Here is a 6,052-nt window from a genome sequence, read left to right as displayed (position 1 = left end):
GACTGTTCAGAAATACGAATTCAACAACCAGGACCTGTAGATCATTGCATTTATACTTATTCATACAAAGGCGCTTTTACTGCTAAATTTTTAATTGGAATAACTCCATGTGGATTCATATCATTTATATCTGATTGTTATGGTGGTCGTTCCAGTGATGGTTTTATAACTAACTCTTGCGGAATCCTAGAACTTTTGGAAAAAAGCCGTTCTTTGTTAACCTACAATAAAACTTCTTTAGAATGTCAGTAACCAAAAAATGTTCTAACAAACCTCAAGTTCCACGGAGTACTTGGCCTTTATAAGTGAAAATTCTGAGAAATTTCGCTCTAAAACGTTAAGGACGTGACCGACTTGAACCAATGCTTTCCCCTTTTCTTCGGTCGTAGTTGTTCGGTGAATAAACTTAACAGTTTCAGATCCAAAATGAAGTTCGATTTCCATACCTAATAAATATCTAAAACACTACTTAAACACCACAAAAACACACAAACAATCACAAAAACATTACAATCGTACACCAACCAGTGACGATTTATATGTAAATATTTCAGCTGTCACTTGTAGGGGGCGCTATATTTAAAATCCGCGCGCTCCCAATATCAAAAATTTAAACATGAGTTATTTACTGGGATTTTTTAGATAACTAAAAATAGATTTACAATCATAACGAAAAAAGTACAAACAAAATAAAACCAGAATCCACAATAACCCAATCAAATACATACGTTGAATTTAGAAAAATCGCACAAATTAAAGAATCAAAAAACCGCAAAAAAATCTAAAGAACCACAAAGAAGATCTGCAATAAAACACTGATCGAAGAGCGGAGAAACTTGCAAAGAGAACTCTAAAGAGTGGTAAAATGGTTAAAAAACCATAAAAAAATAAGGAGAAAAGATAAAACCACATAAAAAAAATAAAAACGAATATCGTCGGCTTAGGTCGTTAAGTTTTTTAAATGGAGCCTGATCTGATCATATAAAGTGCTTTGTCTGCATAAGCACAAAAATTTAACTTTTACCGTGACAATTGAGATAAACAATCTGTCAGATTTTTGACGTTTGAAAAAATCTATTTTATGATAGACGTAGTTGACAGTTGAAAAATTTATTATTCTCTTCAAGTAAGTTCATTCATTATTATACAATGAAGAATATTTTATTTATATCATCAGAACAGAATAAGTTCAGATTTATTTGTAGACATGTTTTTAGACTTCCCCTCGTAACAAAATCACACGCTTGCAATAAAATTTCCATCGGTAACTGTTTCGAGAAATATCCCAATATACGAAAAATTAATGAAAAATGATACGCTACGGTTTCGAGAGATAATAAAGTACGACTTTGTTGCAGAAAGTCAAAATTTAGAAAAATAAAATTCATTACACGTTCGGTTCTTTGATTATGCTTTAAGTAATAAAGTTTTCGTCACCCGGAAGGAGCGGTCCAGTTTACACTTCAGATCCCAAGAAAAGAGGTAAAAAATATTGGTCATAACACTCAGCCATATTTGAAGCTCCGCTGTCAAGTTACAGTTACAGCAGGTACCAAATAGTGATTTTATGGCTTAACTGGAGTATTCACACAAAAGCATTAAACCGGTAAATAAGCAGATTCCGTAAAATTCACCAGCCGTTTGTCTGCTGGTCGTTTTTTTTCGGGTGAGGATGGGTGTGGAGTGTGGAGATCTGCCTTGACTTTCGATAAAATCGCGCCAAACTATTTTTTGATAGTCAAAATTTCAAAAAAGCCCATAAGGTACTTGCTATCTATGCAAATTTTTTATACAGAGTGTCAACAAATGTTTGTTTATCAAATGATGATCTGTGATAAACAATAAATTCGCGCTTGTACGCATACATACCGAGAAGACACCTTGACGGTCAAAGAAATCCTCTATTAAAAATAAGCCCAACTCGATTAATAAATCAATCTCCGCTAATGTTTTCTTCGTTGCTTGAACCGATTTAAATAAGTGCCGAAAAAAAATCACTTACTTGTACCGTACTTGTTATGTATACAAAAAATCAGACCCTTTTTTGAAACGGTGAGAGATCTTTATGACACTCTCGACATAATGGTTATAGTTTTGTCCCCGAGACAACCGACGTACGGCGATATTTAAAAATTGATTTCGCGAAAACCAAACGTCCGAAGAGGGCGAAAACCCGCCCCTTTGTTAGTTTGGAAACTTGACGGCAAAAGGGCAAAAGGAGCGAGAATGGTACGGTTCGGTCGTGAAAACTGTCAAATTTTTGACGTTTGAAAAAAATAGTAGATTTTATCAGACGGCAAAAAAGTGGTACTTTTTATCGAGCAATTAAATTGTAGTAGCTAGGCGAAGCGTAGTGTATTCAAAATTGCGAACACCAAAGTCACTTTTCGGCCAAATAACAAATACTACTTTTTAGAAAAAATAGCCTGTTATTTGACATTGACATTGAATCAATGCAAAATTTTTATAATAAAAAAATAAGCCTTATGGGATCGATTTCAAGTAGCAAAAAAAATCACTACCGTAAATGTAAACCCTTTTGGGTGGCCGCTTCTAAGTCAAGAGAAGTGTTTACATCTCAATCCCCAAAGAATTTTTCACTATGTCTACGAACATTTCTCTGTTTCAAAGCATTTTGAAACGTCTAGCACGTCAGCAAAGCCGGACGAACGAAAACGACTTTCAAAAGTCTCTTTTCACGCCAAAACCGAAAGTCCGAAAAGGACGAAACCTCCCCCACTCCTTTTTCGGGAAACTGTACTTTTGGAAAAGCTCGATGAAAAGACGGAGAAAAAATCGGTCTAGGAGAAATTTGTTCCCAAAGTATTATCGGTAATCTCGTTTCAAAAAAGGGGTTCCGCCTGTACACGTTTTATATATAGGGTGTCCCAGAATTCGCGCCCCAGAGAAAAAGGGCTTATGGAAGCAATAATTCTAAACCAAAATTTGGAAACCATATTTTTTTAACTCAAAAAATAACCGAGATAAGACAAAAAAACTGTAGCCAATCCTGAAGCTGAACAGAATTTGAAAATTGGTAACTATGGACACATACTATTATCCATTGGTCAGTTAAACATTAGACTCCCGTTGCCTAGGAAATTGGGATGGCCATTTACTCCACTTCTCGAATAAGCTTTTGGTCAACTTGGTCAATTTTTGTTTTGAAATTTACCATCTGTATTGCTGTCGGCACCCTCCCTTGCTCTCTGGGGCGCGAGTTCTGGGACACCCTGTATATAGTAATGTTTTTAGTGATTTTTTAATCGGACACCAAAAATCTTAAACAATTTTTCCAGTACGATATTTGGTATAAGAACGAAAGGCAAGATCAGAATAGTGTGACTAAGGGCCCGATTTCATGTTGAATTGCGGCATTGCAAACCATGTTGCGCCTTAGCAACCCCAATCAAACTAATGCTACCTTAACAACTGCGTTAACGCAATTTTGCGCCACTGACTTAAAATCTGGCCCTAAGTACCTACAGTAAAGATAGACTTAAACAGGCCCGAACTAGTAGAAAAGTGAACATACAATTTTAATACTCATTGTCAGTATTTTGATCAAGATCAATTACGGAAAATTTATAAAGTCTTACGTTGTTGACGATACTTAAGTCTCGTCGACATTCGATGAAAAAAGTTTTTGGGTAGCCCACCGCCTCGATTAGATGACATCATTATTACACGAAATTTCGATAATGTTTTACACGTGTAATAACAACCTTTATATTCCAAATCATTTCTTCACTTACCACAATGTACTGCCTACTGTTAACAATCACAAGTATCTTATTCCAACAACATTGCTGTTGCGACGACATCCTCGTAGATTTCTCAGTATTTGATGACTTCATGAACGAATTGACAGTTTTCTCATCCAAAATAGTCAATATTGCTCCAAACTTTAAACTCTTTGCCATTCGAGACCAAAACATTCCCAAACTATGTTGCAACATTTTTAGTACCACTGAGATTTTCAGCATTTCCATCGAAAACTGTCGAGTCAACGAGCTAGAAATTGAATGCCTTTCCGAGAAATTTAAGCATATTGAAAACACTTTGGTATTGAAATTCAACGAAATTCGGACGATTAGAAAAGATACTTTTTCTGGTCTCAAAGTGACTCAGATGGTGTTGCAAGAGAATCAAATCAAAGTGCTCGAATGTGGGGCTTTTGTTAATTTGACCAAGTTGAGATTGCTTGATCTTTCTCGAAACGAGCTTGTGATGTTGAATCCGGAAGCGTTTGTCAATTTACCGATTCTCCACAATTTTAATTTAATGTCGAATCAAATCAACTTTCTCCAAGAAGGTGTTTTTAAGTTTCTTCAAAATAGAGAACTATATTTAAATATCAGATGTAACGAAATATCAGCAGTAGACAGCCGTGCGTTTGATGGCATCTCCACCAATACTTTAATTGATCTATTTCTGATGAACAACCAAATTAAAATGTTACCAAGTGGAGTGTTTGATAATCACAAGTTTTCTGCGGTTAGTTTGATGATGAATCCGTTGGTTTATATTTCCTATGATTTTTGCTCTAAGAACTGCAGCCTTGACATATTTCATATTGAGTGTGCTCGCTTGGAATCCGATTTTATTTTTCAGTGGGCAGAAACTAAGACAGAGCTGTACACTGGAGTTTGTTCTAAGTTCAATGTTAACACTCGAACTGCTGATTATCAAGACGTTTGCACAGGATCTAACACAAAAAGTTCGATAATTGTGGTCTTAATCGTTGTTGCGGCAAGTTTTGTGCACTCGAGTTTTTCTTTACGTCTCTACCAATGATCCTGTTGCTTTCTTTAAACAAATACGTTTAATACTTTAAAGTGTGCAAAATTCTGATCTCCTTCTTAAAGTAGCAGTAGAAAAATTTCAATATTTATAAATTTTGCACAGTCCGTCTCGCTCTGATGAAGTGAGTAAAACGCAGTGTCATTTTTTTCTGGTCTTGTTAACTTGTTTGACCAGAAATGCGTTTGAGAGTTTTGTCCGCTTCAGACTTTTCGTCTCTTTGTGAGAAATGTTAACCCACGTATTCAGTACAACGTTTTTTCTAACATGTATACAGGTGTCTCAAAATTAGCGAATTCCGAATTTAGAGCGCGGTTGGGGGAACCCAGTGCTGCCGGTAAATACTTAAAAAAAAATCGCACTTTCTGAAGAAGATGTAAGCACTTTAATTTTGTTCAATGCGACAACAATACAAAACTCACATCCTGACCTATCTTATGATTTTTATTTGTATAACCTCGTAACGGACATTGTCAAGTAATGTTAATTTTGACACTTTTAAGCAGCTTGCTCACTAAAGAAAGACGACCCAAGTTTTGTGTGCTAATTTTTGGATCGTTGCGGTAAGCGGCGAGAATCTGCTTTTTTATGTGTGGAATCAAATTTTTAGCGGTGTGATAGATTTGACAAAATTTATAGTTGCCTGCTTCCATAGTAACAGGCCAATTACTATCCACGTTGCCGTTCCATTTTTAAGAAAAATTACAAAAATTTACTCCTTGTTAAGAACTTATACCTCCGTGCAAATTTTAGTGGCGGAAGGTGTATGTGAGCGCGTAGTGTATGTACACTTTAGGGTAATTAGCGGCCGTTGGTAATACGTTTAAAGTGGGGTAGAGTGGGGCACTGTCAAAATAAATTTGTTTACTATAACCTGAAAAGTTTTTAATTTTATGTAATTTCACGTAGACTTCGCGCATACATTCTGATAAGTTGGTTCAAAAACAATCCACGGTAGAGCCTTTCTACATCCGGAGTTTCACTACAAGTAGAAAAAAGTAGAAAAAGTCAAGGCACGTGCGCCTAATGAAAAGCATCATTTTTCATTCTTTATTGTTGTACTGAACACATTATTGGCAGCAATCAGTGACAAGTTCAAATTAGTTTCCAATATTTAGGAAGTTGAAATTTATATCATCTATTGACTCTGGCGACGTCTTTTACAAAAACGAGGACTGTTTTTTGAAATTACGACCAAGGTACTGCTGGTACATTCGATTCATGCGATTAATACGATCAAAGAACTAGA

This window comes from Gnatocerus cornutus, unplaced genomic scaffold, assembly GCF_029298725.1.
Source record: "Gnatocerus cornutus isolate USDA-ARS CGAHR unplaced genomic scaffold, icGnaCorn1.1 ctg00000226.1, whole genome shotgun sequence".
Classification (NCBI taxonomy): domain Eukaryota; kingdom Metazoa; phylum Arthropoda; class Insecta; order Coleoptera; family Tenebrionidae; genus Gnatocerus; species Gnatocerus cornutus.
This window is presented reverse-complemented; position numbering follows the sequence as displayed.